At 40.8% G+C, this 26,977-nt stretch overlaps 1 protein-coding gene across 1 annotated transcript in view; it reads right to left on the minus strand.

Annotated features, from left to right (window-relative positions):
- KIF26B (kinesin family member 26B) overlaps window positions 1-26,977 on the minus strand; it is an 807,257-nt gene that overhangs the window by 440,600 nt on the left and 339,680 nt on the right. The window lies entirely within an intron of this gene.

Below are 26,977 nucleotides of genomic sequence, written 5' to 3' on the forward strand. Positions count from 1 at the left end.
GATGTATGCTCAACCTTGGAACACCAGGGCTCTGTGATACAAGGATTAAGGCATGGTTTGAATGGGTAAAAGAGGGCAAATAATGGTAAGATGCTTGGCTGTCTTTTGAATCTTGATTTACCTTGCCTACTATTGTAAAATAAGGAGCTCTGGTAGCATAGTGGTTATGAATTGGGCTGCAAACGGCAAGGTCAGCAGTTCAAAACTACCAGCTATTCCATGGAAGAAAGATGAGGCTTTCTGCTCCCGTAAAGATTTACAGCCTCAAAAACCCTATACAGGGTCGCTATGAGTTGGAACTGACTCCACGGCACATAATAACAACAACAACTATTGTAAAATAGACACCTGAGGTGGAGAGAAAGGAATAGCCAGAAACATCACCATAGAAAACTTCTAAGTCCGTCTTCAGCCTATTAACATTGGAATACCTAAAATAGGGCTAGCTTGCTCAGTGAAGGAGGCTTCCTGTGGAGCCTTTACATTGCATAAGACCACAAGTGAAATCCTGAACCCTATCCAGAATCTTCTTAGGTGGGAAATTTCCACTTGAAAGGACAAGCAGAACATCCTGGAGCAGCTAGAATAATAGAAGACTTTTTGAAAGAAAGACCAGCAGGAAAAATCAAAAACAATAATGGCAGTCTGATTGACTACTACAAGAACAAGCAAGTTGTTCTCCCAGGAGCCATCAAGGTAAGTGCATGGGTCCCCTCAGAGCAAACTCCCTTCCCTGACTGAGATTCAAGGGGAATACACGAGCAGGCATATGGTCTTGCTGGTAACCACGTTGGTCTACCAATAAGAGGAAGTGGGGAAAAACAGCAATGAAGTTGTGAGCAAAGTCCAAACACGTTCAATAGACTCCTGTCAACCTGGGTTGAGACCTGGTTGGCCAGCAGTATGGCGAGACCTGGGGACTCCTGGACCCAGGGACAGGGACACAGTCACAGAAGACTAAAGCAGAGAGTGAAGCGTCCATCTGATATGAAGTGAGGGCAGATGCACAAGAACACCTGTACTTGCAGATAGTACCCACTTGATCTGGCTTCAATGTCTGGATGATCAGAATCAACTAGAAGAAGAAAGAAAAGGAAAAAAAAAAGAATAATCAACTACAATTTGATGAGATTCACCAATACTTATGGATGTAGTAGCTCAAAAGAGAGAATACGATTTTACTGAGAGGATCATTCCCATTCCATAGGTACACAGGGTTGACAGGGATGGGCAACTTAGACATTGGCTACCCAAAATTGGGGGAGTGGGGCTTCAAAGGGAAGAAGTGACTGGCTTACAAGCTTTCAAGAGAGCGCCTAGTTCCAGAGGGGCATGGAGGAAGGTAGAATCTCCACTGAGTAGTTTCCAATCTACTTGGACAGAGCTGGTGAAAGGAGATGGGGGTAAGACTCTTGTGGCTCAATAGTGAATAATCGCTATCAGGACTGACTGTGAGTGTGGCAAATGCAAAGGTAGACATTTTGTAACAAAAGGAGGGGAGTGGTTGATCTTGCAGTCCAGGAACGGAGGACCCTGGGACCATCAAGGGAGAAGAGCGAAGTGTGGGATCCTATCCAGAGAAGCAGTGACACCAGAGAAGGAGGCAAAGACATGAAGAGATGGAAAAGCTGGGAATCTGGACTCAGGGAGGGAGAGGATCTGTGTGCTGATGGCTGGGGGGCAGGCTTGCAAGGTGTACCCTTTGGTTGTTTATTCCTGAGTACTTTGGTGTACATACAAACAAACCAACAGGGAAAGGAAGCAAATGCTGTTGAATGATGATGCATGTAAGGGATTGTAATCATTGCAATGAAACGAAATACAGTAGGATGAATGTAAAGATGATGGTCTCTTTACTGAGTCTTTGATCTTCATCAGTAAAAGCTTCAAGTTCCTTTCCCTCTCAGCAAGCAAGGTTGTGTCACTGGCATATCACAGGTTACTAATGAGTCTTCCTCCAATCCTGATGCCATGTTCTTCATATAGTCAGCATTTTGGATTATTTGCTTTATTTGCTCAGCATACAGATTGAATACATATGGTAAAAGGATACAACCCTGACACACACATTTTCAGATTTCAAACCATGCAGTATTCCCTTGTTCCATTCTAACAACTGCCTTTTGATCCATGTACAGATTTGCATGAACACATTAAGTGTTCTGGAATTACCATTCTTCGCATGTTATCTATAACTTATTATGATCCACATAGTCAAATGTGTTTGCACAATCAATAAAACACAAATAAACTTCTTTTTTGGACTCCTGCTGTGACACTACAGGATCAGCACTAGACTGTGAACCACAAAGTTGGCAATTCAAACCCACCAGCTGCTTCTCAGAAACCCTATACAGAGTTGCTATGAGTCAGAACCAACTTGATGGCATTTAATAACATCTTTTGGTACTCTATGCTTTCAGCCAAGATACATCTGATATCAGCAATGATAGCCCTCATTTCACATCCTCTACTGAACACAGTTTGGATTTCTAGCAGTTCCCTGTGGATGTGCAACCACTGTTAAGTTAACTTCAGCAAAACTTCATTTGCTGAATTTATGTGTTATTAATTGTATTGTTCAATAATGTCTGCATTCTGTTGTATCACTTTTCTTTGGAATAAGCACAAATATGTATCTCTCCAGGTGGTTGGCTAGGTTACTGTCTTCCACATTCTTGGAATAGAGGAGTAAGTGCTTCCAGCATTCCATCCATTGAAATATCTCAGTTTGTTTTCCATCATTTCCTGGAGCCTTATTTTTCACCGATGTCTTCAGTGCATCTTGGGCCATAGGTTCTTGCATCATATACTAACTCCCAAAATGGCTGAATATCGACCAGTTCTTTTTGGTACAGAGACTCTGTGTATTATCTCCATCTTCTTTTGATGCTTCCTGCATAATACAACATCTTGCCCATATAATCGTTCGATATTTCAACTATAAGCTTGATTTTTTTTTCTTTAATTCTTTCAGCTTGAGAAATGCAGAGCATGTTCCTCCCTATTGGTCTTCTAACTCCAGGTCTTTTTAAGCCCTTTGACATCCATTTTTGGTTTTTTCTTTCATTCCTATCTTTTCTATGATCTTTTGTTTTCTTCATAGATGAAGTCCTTGATGTCTTCTCATAATTCAACTGGTGTTCAGTCTTTAGTTTTCAAATGTCAAATATATTCTTGAGATGGTATCTAAATTCAGATGGGATATACTCACAGTCATACTTTGGCTCTTGTAGACTTGTATTCATTTTCTCCAGCTTCAGCATGAACCTGCATATGAATAACTGATGGTCTCATCTACAGTCAGCTCCTCCACCATCGTCTCTTTCCACTATGTAGCTTATTTGATTCCTGTGCATTTCATCCAGTGAGGTCCACATATATGTTGTTGTTAGGTGCTGTCAAGTCATAACAACCCCGTATAGGGTTTCCAAGGAGCATCTGGTGAGTTTAAGCCATCAATCTTGTGATTCAAACCAACCTCGTGGTCTAGTGCCTATCCTACAGCGCCAAAGGACCACATATATAGTCACTGTTTATACTGTTAAATAAAGGTATTTTCAATAAATAAGTTGTTGGTCTTGCAAAATTCTATTATGCATTTCTGGTGTAATTTCTATCACCACAGCCATACTTATCAACTACCGATCCTTCCTTTTTGTTTCCAACTTTCACATTCCAATCACTAGTAATTACAAACGCACCTTGACTGCGTGTTTGATCAATTCAGACTGTAAAAGTTGATAAAAATTTCCAATGTCTTCATCTTTGGTATTGGTGGTTGGTGTGAAAATGTGAATAATAGTCATATTAACTGGTCTTTAGGTATATGTATAGTATCCTACCATAGACCACATTGTACTTCAAAATAGATCTTGAAGTGTTCTTTTGGACAATGAATGTGATGCTAGTCCTCTTTAACTAGCCATTCCCAGCACAGCAGACCATAGCAAATCCATTGCCATTGAGTTGATTCTAACTCCTGACCACCCTACAGGCCAGGGTGGAACTGCTCCATTGGGGATCCAAGGCTGTAATCTTCATGGAAGCAAACTGCCACATTTTCCTCCCAATGCAGGGACTGGTGGGTTTGAACTGCTGATCTTTCAGTTAGCAATTGAGGACTTAACTACTGCATCACCTTTAGTAGACCATCTGTAGTAGACTCCCTTTAGTAGACCATCTGGCTGTCCAATCCAAGGAGCTCTGGTAGTGTAGTGGTTACGAATTGGGCTGCTAACCTCAATGTCAGCAGTTTGAAACTACTAGCGGTTCCACAGGAGAAAGATGAGGTGGTCTGCTCCCGTAAAGATTTACAGCCTAGGAAACCCTATGTAGGGTCACTATGAATTGGAACCAACTCCACAGCACTTAACAACAACAACAACAACAATGCCTAAGGATATTAGTCTTTATGTGTTTCATTAATTTCTTATAACTCCAAATTTACCTAAATTCATGCATCACATTCTACATTTTGATTGTTAATTGGTGTTTGCAGCTGTTTCTTCTCATTTTCAGTTGTACCCCATCAGCAAATGAAGATCTGAAAAGCTGTACATTTTCCACACCATTAAAGTTAACTCTACTTTGAGGTGGCAATTCTTCCCCAATCATATTTTGAGTGCCTTCTGACTTAAGAGACTCATCTTCTAGCAATATATCAGATATATACATAGGTATGCATGTACGTAGGACTCTTATGTGGCACTGCAGGATAAGTACTGGACGGCTAACCACAAGGTCAGTTCAAACCCACAAGCTGCTCCTTGGAAGCCCTATACACAGTCGCTATGAGTCGGAACTAACTCCATGGCACTTAGCAAAAACAACAATGCATGTATGTATACATACATATAATGCATATATATCTGTATCTGATTATATATGTTGTGGTTAAGTACCTTTGAGTCAATTCTGTTAAGGTGACCTGTGTGCGATTTCTAAGGCTATGTATCTTTGCAAGAGCAGAAAGATTCATCTTTTTCCTAAGGTGCAGCTGGTGGGCTTGAACTTCAGACCTTGTGGTTCGCAGTCCAGTGCTGATCTTACAGTGCCAACCAGGGTCAGTCTGTCTGTCTATCTATCTATCTATCTACCTATCAAGAGATCTGGTAGCATAGTGGTTACGAATTGGGTTGCGAACCGCAAGGTCAGTAGTTCGAAACTACCAGCTGTCCACGGGAGAAAGATGAGATGTTCTGCTCCCGTAAAGATTTACAGCCTTAGAAACCCTGTACAGGGTCGCAACCGACTCCACGGCACACAGCCACCATATATATATATATATACATTATTGTTGTTATGTGCCGTGGAGTCGGTTCCGACTCCTAGCGACCTGTACAGGGTTTCCAAGGCTGTAAATCTTTACGGGAGTAGAAAGCTTCTCCTGCGGAACAGCTGGTAGTTTCGAACTGCTTACCTTGTGGCTCGCAGCCCGATTTGTAACCACTACGCTACCAGAGCTCCATATATATATACACATATATCTTTGTTGTTAAGTGCCATCGAATTGGTTCCGACTTATAGCAACCTTGTATAGGGTTTCCGAGGAGGGGCTGCTGAGTTTGAAAATGCTGACCTTGCAATTCAAACTGACCTTGAGGTCCGGTGCTTATCCTACAGCACCACATCAGAACTCCATATATATATAATGCTATTCATAAGATTTTCACCAGCCTTTTTGTTTCGTTTCGTTTCACATTAGTAAATCGCCATGTCCTGCTTCCTAATCTGTTGTAGTTTGGAACCTCCACTGAAACCTGTCTACCATGGTTGGGGACTCTGCTGGTATTTACAATGCCAGTGGTATCATTTCCAGCAGCATCACAGTTACACACAAGTCACCACAGTATGAACAAATTGACTGCATAAAACTCTGTGTAAGAAAGATATTGGTTACTGGTGATACACAAACAGGATCTTTTAAGGAGCTGGGATTCATGAACATGGTACATTGAATTCCCAAACCAATATACAAAATTATTAAATAATCAATCGCTTTCAGGAGTTAGACTCATAGAATGCTTTGGAGCTAGAAGTAGTCTGCACAATCACCTTCTTCAAAACTCTTTATTCTTCATATAAGGAAGCTGCAAGGCAGAGTCGTGATATGCCCGTGCTAACGTGTATTCAGTTTCTTGCTTTTGCTAAGTGCTGTCGAGTGGGTTCCAACTCGTAGCTACCCTGTAGAGGGTTTCCGATGAGCAGCTAGTGAGTTTCAATCCCCGACCTTGAGGTTCAAACTGACCTTGTGGTTCAGAGCTTATGCTACAGCGCCACTCCATTATAGGAGTCCTTGTGTGGCGCTATAGCATAAGTACTGGATTGCTACCTGCAAGGTCGATGGTTCAAACCCACCAGCTACTCACTGGAAACCTTATACTGTGTTGGTATGAGTTGGAACTGACTCAATGACATTTAACAACAACAAAAACAACAAACATTATATAAAATTAAAACTGCCCATGTCCCTAGTCTCATTTCCCTTCCAGACCCAGGCAGGATCATGATTTTGGTGGGTGATCAGTCCATGTTCACAGTGCACTAGCCACCACACCATATTCTCTGCTGAAGGTTGGAATGAGTTCACTCTGTAATGTTTGTTTTCTGAGCATTTCCTTAGTCATTCCACAATACGGAGTGGGCATCCCCTAAATGTTGCTTTTGCAGACTCTCACCCACTAAAGGTCATATTCTCATCTGTATTTACACCCAGTATTCTCTTTAGGGGTTCACACTTTCAAAACTAATAAAAAATGAGATTCGGATATAGCAGTCTGCTAACTTACGTCCTCTCACTCTCTGTATCCCAGGAATGGCCTCCCATAAGTTCTTTAAACACACAGTGCTCTCCCAGCTATGGGACCTTTGCACATGCCCTTCCATCTAGAATGCTTCTCCCATTTTCATTCAGGCTCACATTCAAACATCTCTTCCTCAGAGAAGCCTTCTTCTAGCCTAAGGATCTTCTGTTCAATGTTTTCACAAAACAACTGCCTTCTTCTTCACCAGCTTTATCTTATGGAGGGCGGAGGCCTTGTAGTATAAGCACTGGACTGTGAACCATGAGGTTGGTGGTTCAGTCCCACCAGTTGTTTCTCCAGAGAAAGATGAGACTTTCTGCTCCCACAAAGATTTACAGTCTCAGACTACATAGCACTTAACAACAACAACCTCTTAATCTTGGTTCATATTATGCATTTCATAATAGATCGTTGTCTTTCACTACACAGATGCTCCAGGACCACTGCATCCTCAAAGGTCAAGACAATGCCTGCCATACACAGATGCTCAAAAACGTCTGTGGAGTAAATCTGAACTAGTCTTATTTTCTACTGCTCACATTTGCCTAGTTAAACCTTCTAAATCTTTTAAGTAAGATGTCTGTAAACATTTTTCATTATTGTTTTCCCATTTTGTTTGACTATTAAGATGCAGCAGTATTTCCTCCTGACTTCCTACCTGCCAAACTATAGTATTCTGGCTTCACTATGTGCTAGTTTAAGGATCCCTGGTGATGCAGAATGTTAAGCATTGGACTGCTAACCAAAACGTTGATAGTTTGAAATCACCAGCTGTTCAATAGGAGAAAGATGAGGCAGTCTGCTCCCATAAAGACTTACAGCCTCAGAAATCCTATGGTAGCAACAGTAATGAGTTTGGTTTTGGTTTGGTATGCTAGTTTAAGGATCAAAACCTGTTTTTAGTCAACTAGGTTCATTTGTTAATTCATTCATTTGAACAAACATTTATTGGGTGTTCTTGGTGTTACAGGATAAGCACTGAATTGCTAACCACAAAGTCAGTATAGGTCAAACATACCACCACTCCACAGGAGCAAGATAAGGGATAAGCACTGAACTGCTAGCCACAAAGGCAGTAAAGTTCAAACATATCACCCACTCTGTGGGAGAAATATGAAGCTTTCTGCTCCCATAAAGACTTACATCCTCAGAAACTCTATACAGGGTCAGTATGGGTCAGAACCAACTCGACAGCATGGGTTTCATTTGGTTTGAGAGCATGTTCTAGACCCTGTGCTAGGCATATGTGGAGGCTGCCTTTTTTTTTTTTCCTTGACATCTCCTATATGTTAAGATTCTTATCCTGTATCTTTAGGAGCCCGGGTATGGCACTTTACGATAAGCACTGGACTGCTAACCTCAAGGTTGGTGGTTCAAACCCACCAGCTTCTCATCAGAACCCCTATACCTGGTGGCCATGAGTTAAAACCGACTCAACAATAGATAGCAGCAACAACACCATCTTTATCAATTACGTCTTTTTTGTTCTTACAAATTTTGTACCACTCACTGTAATACAAGATTTTATACAAAGACAGTCCACAGGAAGGCTCGTCTAAAGCAACAGTTATTTCTCTAGTACATATTTATTTAGTTAGATATCTATTTGAAAAGTAGAGGAGCTAGGTTTAGTCTGAGTAGAAGCTGTTACAGATGCATTGATTTAACAATTGAATCATATACTTTCTGGACAGTTCTGAGCGCCTCCTTGTCAGATAAGCCATTGCATGTCATATGTACATTGGAGTGCAGGCTTCAGAGTGCAGTGCTGGGTTGTTAATGGAGCCCTCGTTACCAAGAAATAACTTTTATTTCACCCTAAGCAGTATTCTAAGACAAAACTATAGGTTGTAACTGAATTTTACCAGAAGAAGAAGAAAGAAAATAATGAGAATTCGTTATGAAAGAACTGTTGCAGTTCAAATCCTTTCTTTGCCTTTGTAAAATGTGAAAGTTTTTTTCTGAATTGGTTGCATATTAACAGAGAAAGAGAAAAGATCCTTATTCCTGACAATTTCATCATCATTCACATAACAAAGGACATTCATTAGTACTTCCTGCTTATAAGCATCTTCCTCATCATTCAAACTTCATTTGAAACAATCACTATTAAGTCAGGTAGTCAGGGCGAATACAGGCACACCTCACTTTATTACACTTCAAACATATTTCGTTTTTACAAATCGTAATTATCTGTGGCAATCACGTGGAGAGCAACTCTATCAGTGGCAGTTGACCAATCCCATGTACTCATCTGTGTCTTTGTGTCACATTGTAGTTCCCACAATATTTCAAATATTTTCATAATACTATTACACACTTCACAGACTACAGTATAGTGTAAACACAACTTTTCTATACACTGGGAAACAAAAAATTCATGTGCCTTACTTTATTGCTGTGGTCTGGAACTGAAACCTGCATTATCTTAGGTATGCCTTATTATTTCCATTTCACAAATGAGAAAACAGAGGCACAGAGAAGTCAGGCGATTTGCGCAAAGCCATTCAGCCATTACGTAGAGAAGCTAGGATGGAAACCCAGGCCTCTGACTCCATTCTATATTTTCCCCCTTATTATAGCATCTCAACTCAGTTAATGAAGTTACTGAATAACCAAATCGACTTGGGAGATTATAGAAAGTAAACTTTACTTAGTCTCTGACTTCAAGAGATTTGAAAGAAAGCTAAATTTTAAAAATGTTGTCAACCAGACATGTGTTCTCTCTCCCTCTCCAAAATAAGGTGTATAGAAATACCCTCTGACTTGGTAATGGATAATGTGATTTAATCCAAATTGTTCAGTCAGAGGGCATCAGAGAGAACTAAGAGAAAGGAAGGGAGGTGTTTATTTCCAACGTGTATCAGGAGGGGAGAGTCCCTGGACTCATGACTTTAGATTCAGGTCCACAGGAGTGAGGGCATGAGTTACTTTGCACATCTCAGGGCCCTCACTGCAAACTCCCTGTGTTCTCTATCTCCCTGTGTCAGGAGCGGCATGGGACAAACACTACATATTCCTGAAGAGATCTGAGGGCTTTTCATTCCATCACAGTTCTTGTGATAAAATCCCACATTCTCTATCTGCTTCCATCCTTAGTAGCATGTCACTGTCTCAACACCATTCCTTCTCGTGGCTTCCAAATTTTATTTCAGAGCAGTGGACTTTCCTATCAGTGACTTGCACTCCTGGCACTTCAAAAGCAAGTCTCTATAAGAAGGATCTTGTTTTCTCTCTCTCTCTCTCTTTTTTTTTTTTTTTTTTTTTGCTGCTAACTGTAATAAAGGCTCTATTTTGCATGTAAAAATCTGCCCTGAAAGTCTTCTTTGTGATAGGGCCAAAGCATGTGGAGATGAAATTCCAGAGAAACTTTTGCCTCTTCAGAGCTACCTCACAATCCCCCACTCCTGGGTGCCAGGCCAGGTGGGGCTTTAGAGAAAATGAGGGCTTTAGTGGAACCTTACTGCAGTTCCTAATGACAGTCACCTTGCAGAAACTGGGGTTTACAATCATTGATTCATCATATGGATAAGGAAACTGTCAGAAAGATGGGGCTTCTTCCCAAGCAGAAGAGCCAAGATTGGAACCCTGATCTGTCTGGTCAGTTTCCATTTTGCACCCCACTCTTTCAGTTAGCTTCCCCTCCCTGCACTTGCTCCTCTGGAGTTCCTGGGTGGTACAAACAAGCATTGATTAACACTTTAGGCTAATAGTCAAAAAGTTGAAGGCTCATGTTTATTCAGAAGCACCTCAAAAGGAAGTCTGGACAATCCACTTGCAAAAAATCAGTCACTAAAAACCCTAACACACTCTACACAGTTTGACTCTTAAACACACAAGAAGTCACCATGACTCAAGAGTCAATTTGATGGCCAGTAGTTTATTTACTGCTACAGACCTCCCTCTACTAAGGGATGAGCACAAAAATTTAAATGTTCTTGAAAGATGAGAATCTTACCTAAGATTAAAATCTACCAAGCAGCTTTATTTGTGAGGTCTGTAAAAAGTAGCTCCACATACACACACTGTGGGCCCTACGTGCACGAGAACAAACATGCTTCCACCTGTGCAAACACATGTGTGCACGCTTTCTGTGCGGCCTGATGTGCATTCTACTGCCAACGGTGTTTAATTGACTACCTTCACACTGCCTGCCACCACCAGCAGGATGTATGTGGTGTTTTGAAAGTAATAGATATTGTTAGTCAGTGAAGTGGTCCCATGTAAATGAGATGGAGAGGTAAAAGCAGGTTTTAAATCAGAACTAAACCAAACAAAGCCTTGTGGTGAAAATTGAGTCCCCCACAAGTCTGTGATTAGACCTCCCAGCGGCTGCTTTCAGACTGTGACATAATCAAGGTAATGAATCCTTTTCACCAGAGTATTGCATTTTTTTTGCCAGTATATTAGGTAGATACTTTGAGGTGTTGAATTTGAGTTTCCTCAGGAAGAATCATGTATTTTTCACAGTATCATGAGAGAAGAAATGTATTAACAGTCTAAAAAACAAAGATCAGCCACAATCCTTTAAAAATAAGGCTTTTCATTAAGAATAGGCTGTGCAGGTGACGTTTGAGGTGAACTTCTGCTGTTTTGGGAGTTCTTCTTTGTGGATTTGGGGAAGGGACCAAGAAAAGCAAGTTACCAGTTACTATTTTTGTTGTTATTAGGTGTCACTGAGTCAGTTCCGACTCACAGCTACCCTATGTATAATAGAATGAAATACTGCCTGGTCCTGCACCATTCTCACAATTGTTGCTCTTTGAGCCCATTGTTGCAAACACTGTGTCATTCCATATCCTTGAGGGTCTTTCTCTTTTTCACGGACCATCTGACTTTACCAAGCATGATGTTCTTTTCCAGAGACTGGTTCCTACTGATAACATGTCCAGAGAATATGTGATGGAGTCTCACTACCCTTGCCTCTAAAAAGTCTCAAGTTGTTGTACATGCCATCAAGTTGATTCTGACCCATAGTAACCCTGTATAAGGTTTCCAAGGAGCAGCTAGTGAGTTTGAACTACTGACTTTAAGGTTCAAACCAACTTTGCAGTCCAGCGCATTAACCCACAGCGCCACACCAGGACTCTAAAGAGTCTCATATGCATGTGAAAATTGGAAATGAAAATGGAAGATAATAGAATTGATGCATTTGTTATGGTGCTGGAGAAGAACAGCCAAGGTATCATGGACTTCCAGAATAAACAAATCTGTGTTAGAAAGAAGTACAACCAGAATGCTCCTTAGAAGACAAGACGGCCCAACATCAGCTCTCATACTCAGGACATATTACCAGGAGGGTCCAGTCCCTGGAGAAGAAAAAAGAGGGAGACTCCCAACAAGATGGACTGGCACAGTGGCAGCAGCAATGGGTTCAGGCATATGGGCTCAGCAGCAATTGTGAGGATGGTGAAGGACCAGGTGGGGTTCCATTCTGTTGTACACAGTGTTGCTATGAGTCAAGTCTGAACCTAACAACAACAACAAAGGACAACAAAGGAGTATTCTGACTATTTCTTCCAACACAAATTTGTTTGTTCGTCTGGAAGTTCATGGTAATTGCAATATTCTTCACCAACATCATAATTCAAAGGCATCAATTCTTCCTCTTTCTTATTCATTGTCCAACTTTCAAATGCATATGATGCAAGTAAAATTACAATGATTTGGGTCAGGATCACCTTAGTTTTCAAAGTGACAATTTCTTTTTAATACTGTCAAGAGATCTGTGCAGCAGATTTGTCAAATGCAGTACATCTTTTTCCTGACTGCTGCTTCCATGGGCATTAATTGTGGGTACAAATAAAATTAAATCCTTGACAACTTCAATCTTTTCTCTGTTTATCATGATGTTGCTTATTGGTCCCACTGTAAGGATTTTTGTTTTCTCTACATTAAGTCTTTGATCTTCATCAATACATCAATACATCAATACATGGGCAAGGTTCATAATGAGCCTTCCACCCATCCTGATGCTGCATTCTTCTGCGTATAATCCAGCTCCTCAGATTATATACTCAGCATAACACTGAATAAGTATGATTAAAAGGATACAACCCTGACACACTTTTCCTGATTTTAAACCACCCAGGATCCCTTGTTACTGGCTGCCATCAATTTGAACCTGACTCAAGTAGACTATATAGGGTCACTATGGGTTGGAACCGACTTGATGGCATTTAACAACATCAACATGTAGACCCCATGTGTGCCAAAGTAGAACTAAGCTTCATAGGGTTTTCAATAGCTGGATTTTTGAAAGTAGATTACCAGATCTTTCTTCCAAGGACCATCTTGGTGGACTTGAATCTCTAAACTTTTGATTAGCAGTACAGCATCTTACACATTTGGACTACCTAGGGTCTCAACCCCAAATAAATTGTGAATCTTACATTTGGTTATGGTAAAAACCAAAGGATGTTTGGCTTTTTCCAAAGTTGCTTCTCATCACACATTACAATCTGTAAACCACTGATATTTAACTTCCCATTGACAGGACTGCCTCTGAGAGCTACCAGTGTATCGCAACCTGGATTCATCTAAAATGGCATTACTGACCCAGAAAGCCACCTCTCTCTGACTCCATTAAGGCAGCAGGGAACACCAAACAGTACCCATTTAGTATGTAGAGACATGTATGGAGAACAAACATGTCCTTACTCAGTCTATTGAATTAACTACCTGGTCTGGTGTTGCAGGATAATGCGCTGGACAGCTAGGTCAGTTTGAACCGCAAGGTTGGCAGTTCAAACCTACCAGCTGCTCTTCAGAAACCCTATACAGGGTTACTATGGGTCAAAACTGACTCCAGTGCACTTAGCAACAACAATAACAATGAAGTTAGTAACATTTTTTTCCTAAGCTTGTCTTGGGCCATGTCTTTTATTGTTATTTAATATTTACACTGTTGTTTAATGTTTATGTGTTTTTTCAAACAGTGGGTGTTTGACAAATATTTTAGATCAGTGTTAACATAAATCAACTTGCTATTAATATGAAAAGGATTGGTCAGAGCTGGTTTTTAAACCTTGGTATTGTATTAAAATGCTTCTAAACTGTCAGTTCTTATGCTTTGGAGGAATTAGAACACCAGACTGTACTTTCAAAAGTCTATGAAAAATACAAAATAAGGAAAGAAATCTGGAAAGAAAAAGATTAAGTAATTCATTCCCAATAAAGTAACATTTCTATATGCCATATAGATGCCCTTTCAGTCATACAGATAACTGAGAGCTGATAAGTGGGGACAGAAACTTGTCTTCTGCAGGTCATCAAATGCAATGAGATAGACCCACAGTGACCTTATCTAGTGCTTGCTCACGGGACAGAGGTAGCTCAGTGTACAATTCTGTCTTCCATGTTGGAGACCAGGCTTTGCGTCCTGCCCAGTGGTTCTCAAACACAGCCATCTGTTTGTCAGTGGAAGTTGTATGTTGCTATGTTACTGAGCAGATTTCAGCAGGGCTTCAAGACTGACTAAGAAGAAAGGCCTGGTGATCTACATCTGTAACCAAGCCAAAGAAAACCCTCTGATCACAAGATCCCATCCCAAACTGATCTTGGGGACAGAATAGAACCAGGCAGCATTCCACTCTGTTGTATACGGAGTTGCTGAGGCTGACTCAATGGTAGCTAACAACATTTGCTTATCTCAAAAAGACAGAGAGGAAGAGACAGACAGGACATGTCCCTTTCTAGATGAGAGCCTTACTTTCACTGTAAGAACACGTGTCAGTTCTACTGAGGCACTGTTGCGGATGGCCATGTAATACATCTGGCAGAGGGGCCCCCACAATAGGCTTCCCCCTAAGGAACAGCTGCAAGCCCCTGAGATTCCTGCTTCTAGGCCAAGACAGAGAGCAGTGATTGGATTGGTGTGGGTGGATTAAAGACCGTGGCTGCATGTTTCTGGCTTTATTACCACTCCCTCTAAGGGACTAAGATGCTTCACTGTGAGTTATGTTGATTCCATACTCACAAACAGAGAAGTCATAGAAACAGCCCATGAGAAACGTGATGTTTCCTACCCCAGGGATAATTTCCTTCTCTCTAGTGTCTATGTACACTGTAGGATAAGCACTGGACTGCTAACCATAAGGTTGGTGGTTCAAATCCAGCAGCTACTCTTTGGATACCCTTGGAATCAACTCAATGGCACTGAATAACAGTGTCTGTGTAGGGTTGCTTTTAGTCAGAACCGACTCCACAGTACTTAACAAAAACAACAGTGTCTGTATAGAAGCTGTAGTGGTGTAGTGGTTAAAGCATTTGACTGCTAACCGAACCCACATCCACTCACCATGAGAAAGATGTGGCAATCTGCTTTTACAAAGATTTACAGCCTAGGAAATCATATAGGGGCAGGTCTACTCTGTACTAAAGGGTCACTTACTATGAGTTGGAATCAACTCATCAGCAATGGGTTTGTTTTGGGGGGATTTAGCATCTGTGTATATCAGCCTCTCCCCTGACCCAGCTGCGTTTAGTTATCATGAAGTTTTTCCACTCTGTCCTCTTCTTCCTGTGCTTTCAGTCCGGTGTGTTATACAAGCTTGTTGATCGGATTTAGACTTGAACTTCACCCTCCTTGTCTTTAAGAGTCAGAATCGACTCAAAGGCAGTGGGTTTTGTGATTCTTCTCTCCACCAAAACCAACATGACCCAGATCTGAAGCAATGCCTTTCAAAGACTAAGTCAGACATTCTGTGTTCAGTATTACAAATTTTTCCTAAGCAGGATTTAAACTGGAGAAAAGCTGACATCAGCAAGATGAATTTTTGTTTAGAAGTCTCAGCAGACAATATAGCATGGTAACTATTGCTGGGTTCTCTTTGCTTGAATAAAAAGTAGGGCAATAAAATGAAATTTCCCCTACCTCATCAAAAATGTTTTGATTTAAAGCAGGGGGAAAAAAAAAAAAAAAAAAACCCTCAAAAGTTCATTCCTTTTCATTTGAGCTAGCTTTGCCATTTTGGATCCAGTGGAAAATCCACTTGTCCAGTTGACTTCAATTCATGTGAGTCAGAGTAGAATCATACTCTATAGGTCTTCAATGGCTGTCTTTTGAGGGTTTTGTGGGGAGAAAAAGTAAATTACCAGACCATTTTTCCAAGCAGCCTCTGCGTAGTTTCAAACTTCGAACTTTCAGGTAGCAGCTAAACACATTAACTATTTGCCCCACCCAACTACTCCCTACCATTCTAAAGAGCAGAGGTAGATTACCCAATAAGCAAGGTAAGCATGGATTTACATATGCTTACTTATTAATCAGCAGTGAACAATTAAATTGTTATAGATTAGTAAATACAAATAAGTCTGTGCTTACCTTGCTTATTGGACAAGCCACCCCCACTAGAGAAGCACTTAAATTTAAAGACTATCAATGGTGAGGTTCGAGTCAGAGAACAGGCCAAGAGCCCAGGGGTCTCTGCAAATAAGAGAAGAATTCAGTGGCATGGCCCCACCTAGTCAGTGCCAGAGGCCTGCAGAGATGTGTCAATCTGAGCCCTCAGCTGAGGGAGGAATGCGGTGGTGGGAGGGAGCAGCAAAGCTAGAAGGGAGCTGGTGCTGAAGACAGCCCCCACCTTGACTTTGTTTTTGTTGTGGTTGTTCTCTACCATTGAGGCAGCCCCTGACTCATGGCAACCCCATCCACAGCAGAACAAAACACTGCCCAGTCCTGTACCATCCCCATGGTCAGCTGACAACTGGACTGTTGTGATCAATCCATTGTGGGTTTTCATTGGCTGATTTTCAGAAGGCCAGGACCAGGCCTTTTTCTCTAGTCCTTCCACTGAAATCTGCTCAGCATCATTGCAACACACAAGCCTTCACTGAGGTGCATGAGGTGAACTGGCTGGGAATCAAACCCAGACCTTCCATTATTCTACCGCAACTGCCCTCATACCTAAGTTCTACTCTCTGATTAAATATCATTTGATTTCTTTACACTTGCCTAAGTAATTTTGCAGCTGCCAAGTTACACCTGAATAATCAGTTAGCAGTCTTTTCATTAAGTAGTATTTGTGAACTGGGTTTGTTCAGCTTCTTTATTAGGCTGTTTATTTTTAGGCGTTTAGGCTTGGCATGCTGCACCCACAGCATGAGCAGTCCTGCCTAACTTGAAGCTCACCCTGAGACTGGACCAGGGCTCATAGCTGACATGGACACTATTCACCTCTGTGACTCTGAGGCTGGCCTTGAATCAGAGAGATCAACTCCTTCAGAACTGGCCAGCCCCCAGGCCAGCTCCTATTGGCCAAGATGAGATTGTTATGTCCCAAGCATGGACCGTTTGATTACCCTTATTATCTTAGCTTGCTTTGGTTATAAATTTTATTAGTGGCCATAAAATTATCCATCCACAGCATTTGACTCAGTGACCTCTCACAGCAGAGAATTCCACAAGCTGGCGATGCGCCAGGCCGAGCAGGGTTGTCTTTTCTTCACCCTCACTTTATAGCCTTCCCTCCATTAAAAGTCCTGCCCTGTGTGTGGAGACTGAACAAACAGAAGAGGCTGCTCATGTTTCATGATACCCATTATCAGGGCTTAAATCTGGCCCTCTGGCACCTGATAGCTGTGGTCTTTCATCCTTTGTGTTGCTGTAAGGTAAACGGGGAGGGCTGCCTATACTGCTTCAGAAAAACCCCAGAGGTTCAAGATGAAGCCAGTAGCATTTTGACTTTGCATTCTCCCTTAGGTTTCTGAGTTCCAAGATGTGCCACGTAAGGCAGAGCTCAAATATTTTTTAAAGTAATCTTCTTTATAATTGTTGTAAAATTACATATATAGCATAACTTTGCCAATTCAATATTTTTCAATTGTATAATTTAGTGGTATCTTTAGGATAAGCATTGGACTGCTGCCCATAAGGGCAGCAGGTTAAATCCGCCAGCCACTCTCGGAAACCCTATACTGGGTGACTAGGAGTTGAAACCGAACTGATGACACACAACAACATTACATTAATCATGTTGTGCAACCATCAGCCATAATCATCAATGGAGTCCTGGTGTAGCATGTGGGTTAATGCTTGGCACAGATTAAGTGGCAAGAACATGGTACAGCTAATGACTTCAGTGTGAGCTTTCAGACCAAGATCCTCTACTGATACCTGTCCACCATGGTGACTCTGCTGTTATTTAATTCTATATAGTGATAAGTCAAATTCCTGGAGTAGGGGCGAGGAAGCAAGAAGTAACACATGAAACAGAGACAAGAGAGACGGACTTTTATTTTTGAAAGGGAAATGAGACAAACAGGAAGCAGGTAGAAAGGCAAAAAGAAACTTACATAAAAAGATGACACACGGGGAGAGAGAATGAGTGTTACTTTCAGCCAGCCTGAGTATAGCATATGATATCAAAGCCGAGAGCTGGGATGCTCCACAACAGTCTCCAGGACAGGAGACATCAAGCTCAAAGGCTGCAATCCTAATTCTTCTGAGTACCAGACAAGAGTTGAAGAGACATTTAGGGCCCTGGGGTACTAAAAGATAAAATGTCTGAATGGAACAATACCCATTTCACAAAACTGAGCTATTCATTATTTTCCTTGGAAAAACAGTTCTAACCTCTGAAGAAAAGGGCTTGGAATTTATGAGTATCTGAAAACTTTCTTTATGTAACTTTTGCAGACTGGCATTATTTATTAGTTATGCTACCAAGGGTAAGCACAATAAGATGAAAAACTGCATATTAGGTTATGTGGACCTGATCTAGAATTTACTTCTAATACAGATTATGACTTTTCCATCTGTTTCATCTGCTCTGTCTTGTTGGTGGCGGTCATCATTGTGCATCTTTAAGAAGCTGTCCTTTCCTAGCACATGTGATACTCTTCTCCAGCTAAGTCTTAGCTAATGATGGAAAACATTATGGCCTAGAATTTATAATGCATTCCTTGTAGGCATCCCACTTCTTCATATGTTTCTGGAGCTATTCTGAGAAAAAGTCATAAGGAACCTGTAATCAATGTTTGGCTATGAGTGGCCCACCTGGGTTTGCGGAGTGGCCAGAGAGCTGATAATGAAAATACTCTTTCATCCTGTCCAAAATTGAGGAATAGTGTTGAGAACCTAACAAACAACGGCAAGCATATGCATGCACAGGCACACACCTCTCAAGATGCTGGGGGTGGTGGAAGGCAGTGGTCCTATTAGGCACAGGAGCAAGAGCTGCAGCTTGCTGGGGTCCAGCCATAGAAGTACAGGTCCTTAAGGCTTCCATTAGCCTGAGGAGAGTTCTTTCCTTGTGTGGGATCTGACCTTCCAGGAAATCACCAACATTGGGGCTGGCTCTAGATGGCATGATTTGTCCAGTTCTGCTCTGGCCAACCCCAAACCATAGCCATGAAGGAAACCTGCCCAGATCAGAGGTAGCCTGGACCACATCAAACTGTGAGTGCAACTCCAAAACCAATCCCACTGTCATCCAGCCAATTCCAACTCACAGTGAGCATACAGGACAGAGCAGAGCTGTTCCATAGGTTTCTAAGACTATCATCTTTACAGAAACAGACTGCCAGTGACTACCAAAATGTGTTTCACACAATAGGTCCTCGGTAAATTGTATCAAATGCTAAGAATTCTGGCCCTGGTTTAGTTGCCAACAACAATGGAGATTTGGAATAAGTCATTTCCCTTCTCTTACCCTTAGCTCCTAAGCAATGGGAACTTCTGTTTAGGATGAAACAAGATAATGAAGTTGAATGTGCACTATGGTTCTTAAAGCCATAATCATATATAAAGCTGAACAGTTTAGAAATTTTCCTGTTATTTCTTTAAAATCTGTCCCTTAAAACTAAACTGTACATTTAAAAAAGGACTTAATACAAAAACATATGCATAAATTAATGACAACAACAAAAAGCATTCTTCACCACTGTCCCAAACCATTGATGGTGAACAACAAATTAATTTTAAGAGTCAACTGGTGTTCCTAAAGTAATACACTGTCTTAGATGGTTCCAACTTTGAGCTGGCCTAGCATCTTCTGTTTAGCAACTGCAGAAATACCAAATCAGACAGCATCCAGAAAGCAATTGAGGGAGAGAGTTGGGTGATGGTAGTGTGCATTGGAATTGGTTCCAACTCACAGCGACCCTGTATAGGGTTTCTGAGGCTGTAAATCTTTACAGGAGCAGAAAGCCTCCTCGGCTGGTAATTTCGAGCTGCTGCCCTTGAGGTTAGCAGCCTGACTCTTAACCACTATGCTACCAGAGCTCCTTAGAGAGCTGGGTAAGTCCTTAGATATAATCTAGGCCAACTTCCACATGTAAACATGAAGAGATGAGGACCAGATTTGTGAAGTGATTGTCCAAAATCACACAGCTGACTTCATATTATCGCCAGTTAAGTGCAACACATACTTAAGCATATAGACTCAAAAAAGATTGAAAGTCCCTGAAATACAGCAAGAGTCTGTCTCTGTAGGTTAGCAAAAAGCCAGGGGCTCATTTCTAGACAAATGGCTCTCTGTGGGACCTTAATAAAGTAAATTAACCTCTCTGCATCTTAATTTTGAAAATCAGAGATCCACCATAAAGAATAGTATGTGAGAACACTCTCAAACTTCCCTACCCACAAATAAAATTGGTTCAAGAATCAAAACCAATGTTTTAGAGCCTTTAACTAAAAATCTATACATGAATAGACAAATATTTGTGGTCTGATTAAAAAAAAAAAATGTGAGAATGTTTAGAATTCTTCTATATATTCTCTTCTGATTTTAAGATAAAAACAAAACAAAGCAAGTTGCCATCAAGTTGATTCTAATTCATAACAACCTCATGTGTGTCAGAGTAGAATTGTGCTTTATAAGGCTCTCAGTGACTGGTCTTTTGGTAGACTGCCAGACCTTTCTTTCAAGGTACTTCTAGGTGGATTCCAAACTTCCAGTTAGCAGCGGAATGCTTAACTGTTTGCACCACCCAAAGACTCCACTTTAGGATTACATACTCTATAATGCTGATAATTTAAACTTTCACACCATTCCTACATGTCCAGGATTCAAAAAAACAGCTCAGATGGTTGCTTAATAGTAAACTCTACATTAGAAATCCTCTTATTCAGGATTGAGCTTAATCCTGTCACCAAACCCATAACTAAACTGAAACCATACCCGTTGCCAAGTCAACTCCTTCATGGCGATCCCATGTGTTTCAAAGTAAAACTGAGCTCCGTAGGGTTTTCATGGTTGTGACCTTTTGGAAAATATTGCCAGGACTTTCTTTCAAGGTAACTCTCAAACCATTAGCCTTTCAGTTAGTTTCTGAGCACGTAACAGTTTTGAACATGAAGGGCTCCTATACCTATGAAAGTTCTGAGCATTTGAAGGCTTTCTAACTTTATTTGCCCAAGGATATTAATAAAATATCCTTATTTGAATGGGTGTGTCTTCATATATATCAGTTGTTGTTGCTGTTAATAAGTCCTATCAAGTTGGTTCGATTCATAGCAACCCTGCATAGGGTTTCCGAGGCTTTAAATCTTCACAGGAGCAGAAAAGCTCATTTTTTTCCAGCGGAACAGCCAGTGGACTAGAACCACCAAGTTAAAATAAAATTAAGAATGCTTTTTTGTTGTGTTGTTAAGTGCCATCGAGTCATAGTGACTCTGTGTAGAGTTTCCAAGGAGCAGCTGGTGAGTTTGAACCACCTAGAACATCAATAATGTTGGAGAATTTTATTACTCCTTCCTTAACCCTGAATTTTCAAATTTAGAGACATTTAAGAACCTCAAATCTCACTAGTTGTAAAAATAAATTTCAAAATTAATTTTGCTGTTGTCAGATCACTTCAACTCTGTACAATTTTCTTAGCACTCCCATGCTTTTAAGCATAATTAGCAAAGTCCATGATTTTTCATGTAAGCTGACACCAGGGTATTGTATAATCTCATCATATCTTCACTAAATAAATATCATACTTTTTTGTGTGTGATTGTGGTTGTAACATTCCATCCAGTGCCCTGATTTTCCCACTTCGCAATTTTGCTCAAATTTCTGCTCTGTTCATTTAAGATGTGGAATTTTTTTCTTCTCTTGCACATATTATGGCTTCTCACTGTACTTTACACTTGTTAGAAGTTTACCGATTTTATAATATGGGTCAGGCCTAGCAAAGTCAACACCAACCAATTTATTGTGAGCATATCTAATTAGATCCTCTAGTTAACAAGCTAGAGCCAGTGAGACTGGCAGACCCTGACACCTCAGGGATCCCAGCCAAGATGCTTTATTCTGAAACAAAGTTGGGCATTGGGATTCATCTCATCCATATCTTCCCTTTTGTTACAAACCTTGAGTCCCTGGAGTCTACTGTTTAGAATAGAGCTAATCTTTTGAGATTCTTGGCTTTCATACACACTTGAAAAGCTATTCATTTAATCCTGAGTTAAAAGACTCTATCTACATTTAAAAAATAAAACTCAGTGCAATTCCCCAAAATTAAATTCTTCTTTTAACAAAAAGGGAAAGAAATAATAACAACATCTCAGTTAAATCTGTTTGGTATCTTTCCTCAACACCCGCCTCCTCCGCTCACAAACCATGATTCCACTTTAACACAAAGTAACTTTAAAGTCTATGGTGCTTCCACAGATGTAGGGCAATAATACAAACAGATTCAGCTTCTCAGATCCAGAGTCAGGAATCAACCAGGTCATCTCCAAAAGAAGCTGGTGGCCCAAAAGTACAATTTTCCATACAAACTGAAACTATGTGGTATTCTCATTATTGCAACCCCCTATTAGCATGGAGAAGAGCAGCTCCACTTTGGAAGGTTACTACTATGAATAATCCTCTTGTAGTTATGTATTGAAAACTATGTTATTTGATTTTCTATAGGGCTCACCAACAGCAAATACTTAAAACCTTGGCAAAAGCAAAACTTGTCCACATTTTGTAGTCAGTTTAAGATGACATGGGTATTTTTTTGTGGCGCCTGAAATGAGCCAAGCTAACACACACATGTAATATGCACATATGCCTCCGCCTTCCCTCCACCCCCCATGCCCCCACCCCCAGGAAAAGGCTCCTCCAATAAGGAAGAGGTACAAGCAGTGCCTTTGAGAAAGAATGAGAACTATTCCCTGGGGGGAAAATACTAAGAAACAATTTACAAAACACAAAAATACATTTGAGAATCACTAAACATCTCCTCTGAAGAAATAAGAATAATAAAGAACCTCAAATTAGATTAGTCCTAAATGGAGTACATCCCAAAATCCAAAATTCAGGGGTTGTTGGAGGTTAAGGAAGCTCCTAACTCAGAGAACTTTAAGAACAGATCCTAGCCCAAAGTGAACCTGATGTGTATCCTACTTGTCCATTTTCTCAGTTAAGACTATCTGTCTAAGACAGTCTTGAATGTTTACTATGACAATCATGTGTCTTTCCTTTCCCAGGCTCCTTCAATTTAAAAACATTTCTTGCTGTTGTCCCTCTAGTACACTCATATTTGTCAAATCCTTTGGTTCAGGAATCATACTCATTCCAGATTATAGACTTTCTATCAAATATTAACTAGTTGATGGAGAGGAAAAGGCAGTATCTATGAAAGATGTTTTTCTTCCAATTCTAGACTCCAGTCCAGGTCACTAAGAGGATCATTTGCCACATTCAAGGGTCAAACATAAAAAGTCAGTAGGGGAAATGAGAGGCGTGGGCTCTTTCTCTCCACAAGCCTGCCAAAACCCCACAGACAGGAGGGCCTCAGATGAAGGTACCCCATTTAAAGGAACTTTGTTCTGTTTGTGCTTTGTTTAAATCCCAGAGTGGGAGATGACCCACAATCAGCCACTTGAACCTTTTTTCTCTGTAAGACTCCAGTTGAAATACAGTATGTGGGAGTTCTTTCAACAGCAGTTATGTAGGCCTTTTCAGAAACTCAATTTGAATACTCCACAGTTACCAATTGGGAGTATAACGGCTCACCACAGCTAAAAGCTAACAGTAGCCTTACCAGCCTCACCCTAATGGGCTCCTCTCCTGGCATTCTGGGGGCTTCCCCACAGGTAACCCTGTTTAACCTCCCACCCTCCACACCCGGAGCCCCAGCCCTGACAGCGCCTGCCCTCTTCTGTTGACTGCTGCTGGCGGCACTGTTGCTTATCTTTTCAGAGCTGGAGCAATAAGAACAAACTCAGCTAAACTAAATTGGTCCTTGGTTTGCCATTATCATAAAATTTTTATGTAGTAACTAATAAAAACATGCTTTACGTGCACATCTACATGGGTTTACACAAGCAATAATATCCTGTAAGTTATATCCATAAATTCAGTTATAGACACTTAGGAATAAATAATTTATCTTTCCTAATGTTTTAGTTTATTGGGAAGAAGGTGTGAACACAGAAGTTGATGGTTGATCTGTGGCTTCTCAGGGCCCTTAAGTTCCCTGGATATTTCTCCCTGAGACCAGAAGGGTCTTCTCTGAAGTTTCTTAGCAATTTTCAAATTTCTTTAGCTTCTTTAAGATTCAATTAGCTCGCCAATCCAAGTAACTATGGAAAGCTTTTCACAAAGCTTTATAAAGTAGAAAATGACTTCATAACTTTCTTACAATTTTTTAAGCAAATAAAAAGACTCAATTCTTTTTTCCCAACTGGGACTTTAGGACAGATTTACAGTAGATTAAAGAAGCTTAATGAAATCCAAACCTAACAAAAAAGTAGGATCACTGGAGATCCTACTTTCCAAGCCTTCAAGACAGTTCCAACTTCCACCAAGCCTATATAGGTTTTCTGCAGAGCAGCGAGTGAGTTTGAACCTCTGACCCTGCGATTCAAACCAAACTTGTGGTACAGATCTTATCCTACAGGGTCACACCAGGGCTCCTTCCCCTCAGTTGTTATTGTTTAGTGCTGTCAAGTCAGTTCCAACTCATATAGATTCGGTAAAAGGTTTCTGAGCAGTGACTGGTAAGTTTGAACTGTCGACCACTGCAGTTCAAACCAACCCTGCAGTCCAGTGCTTATCCCTCAGCGCCACACCAGGACTTCCCTCAGTAATACACTTTAGGTACACTGAATGCATTGTTTTTGCTCTGTATTTTCTTTCTTTCTAGAACAGCACAGCACTGTCCATTAGAAATAAAATGGGAGCCACAAACACAAACTGTACTATAATTTAGAATTCTAGTGGTCACATTAAAAAAGTAAAAAGACAAGTGTGAAGGACCACAGACTTGGGGGACCATCTACATCAAATGGCACAGCATAGTTTCTAAAGACAACATTCCGCATCCTGCTGTGATGATGGTAAAAGCCAGCCAGTGGTTGCCACAGCTCCCACCATAGCCACTGCTATGCCATGAGCAAAAGATGGCTATTCTTCCTACATATGTTGACTTTAGAAGAACATCTGCTAGGGCTGTCTTTACCAAGAACTGTGGATTGGGTTTAATGACATTTGACTTGAAAAAAAAATCTGAGAATGAACCGGAATGAACAATCTCAGACTCAGTCAACAGTGAGACTATTAAAGTGATGGACAATCTGGAAACCAACTACAGACAGACCAAATATGAGCTGACATTCACAAAGAAATGGAACACTGACAAGACAATGATGTTGTTGTTAAGTGCTACCAAGTTGGTTCTGGCACATTGTAACCATGTACATAGAATAAAACAATTCCTGGTCCTTCGTCATCCACAACCGTTCCTATGTTGCAGTCACTGTGTCAATTCCTCTTGCTGGTGACTTTTCCCTTTTAAACTAACCCTACTCTTTACCTAGCATGATGTCGTTCTCTAGGAACTGGTCCCTCCTGATAACATATCTAAAGCATGTGAGAGAAAGTCTCACCATCTTTGTTTCTAAGGAGCATCCTGGTATACTTCTTCCAACACAGATTTGTTCATTCTTCTGACAGACAACACACTAGACACAGAAATTACTGTGGAAGACCAGCTTGCACACAGACTGAAACTGACCTTTTTACCTAAGACGGACAGAAAAATGCTAAAATCAAGACAGAGTAAAAGCAAGAATACATCAACTTGGACTGCTACATGGATTGTAACATCCCTGGGTCTTCTATTTAGGACACTTGGGTGCTGAGCTATGAGAACTGGCTGGTGGGCTGCCAGATGAACTCTGAGACCACCAAGTCCTACATGACCCAAGAAATTTTGAAGTTGGCTACAAGATGGATGAATTTCCGCTTCACACTAAGGCAAATGAAGGGACAGAATTTGGAGGATTCTTTACTAGAAGGTGAACAAGAAGTTGTAGACTACCGTCAATATCACCTGGACAGCAGGAAACCATAACACTCACTTCAGAATAGCAGCCAAGTATCAGATCAACAGCTGCTTCTCGGCAAAAGTGAACAACTCTAACATCCTAAAGCCAGGGAGCCCACTGATGCTGTAAGGAAGAAATGACTTGACAGCACTTAACAACATTTTGCAGTATTATACCTTTTCATTTATATATATACTATTGCAAAATATTGTTCCATGGTTCAAAGTATTGTTCATATGGTTTCCAAGGTGTGGCTGGTAGGTTTGAACTATCATTTTGTGGTTAGCAGTCCAGTGCTGATCTTATAGTGCTGCACCAGGATAGTAAATGATTTGTACAGTATTCATTTATGCTTAATTCCTGTCCTAGACCAAGCTTGTGGCAACCAATGTTGAGGTTTTTTCCATCTAGCAGAGCTGACAGCATCAGTTGGCTCCCTAGCTTTATACCTTCTCATGTGGAGTCCTGGTGTGGTGCTGTGAATTAATGCAACAGACTGCAAAGCAGTTTGAACTGCAAGGTTGGCAGTTCAAGCTCACCAGTCACTCCTTGAAAACCCTATATAGGGCCGCTATGAAACGGAACTGACTCGACGACACTTAACAATGACATACCTTTTCATGCATGTCTGAGATGTACTATCATGTTAGACTCCAGGTTAAAAATGATTCAGCTTTAAAGTGTTACCCTCTCAGAATCATAGAAGAAACCCAATTCCATAAAGGACTTTCAGCTGTAGCTTTTGGGGGAACTGGAAATGGCTGAAAGTGGAAGCTGATAATGTATACGGTAGGCACTTTGTAAATTCATATTGAATACATGAATTTAACTGTGACTTTTTGGGAACTGAATTTTACTATGTGTGGTGCTGTGAGCTAATGCGTCAGACTGCAAAGTCATTTGAACTGCAAGGTTGGTG

Source organism: Chrysochloris asiatica, unplaced genomic scaffold (assembly GCF_000296735.1).
Source record: "Chrysochloris asiatica unplaced genomic scaffold, ChrAsi1.0 scaffold00165, whole genome shotgun sequence".
Taxonomy (NCBI): Eukaryota; Metazoa; Chordata; class Mammalia; order Afrosoricida; family Chrysochloridae; genus Chrysochloris; species Chrysochloris asiatica.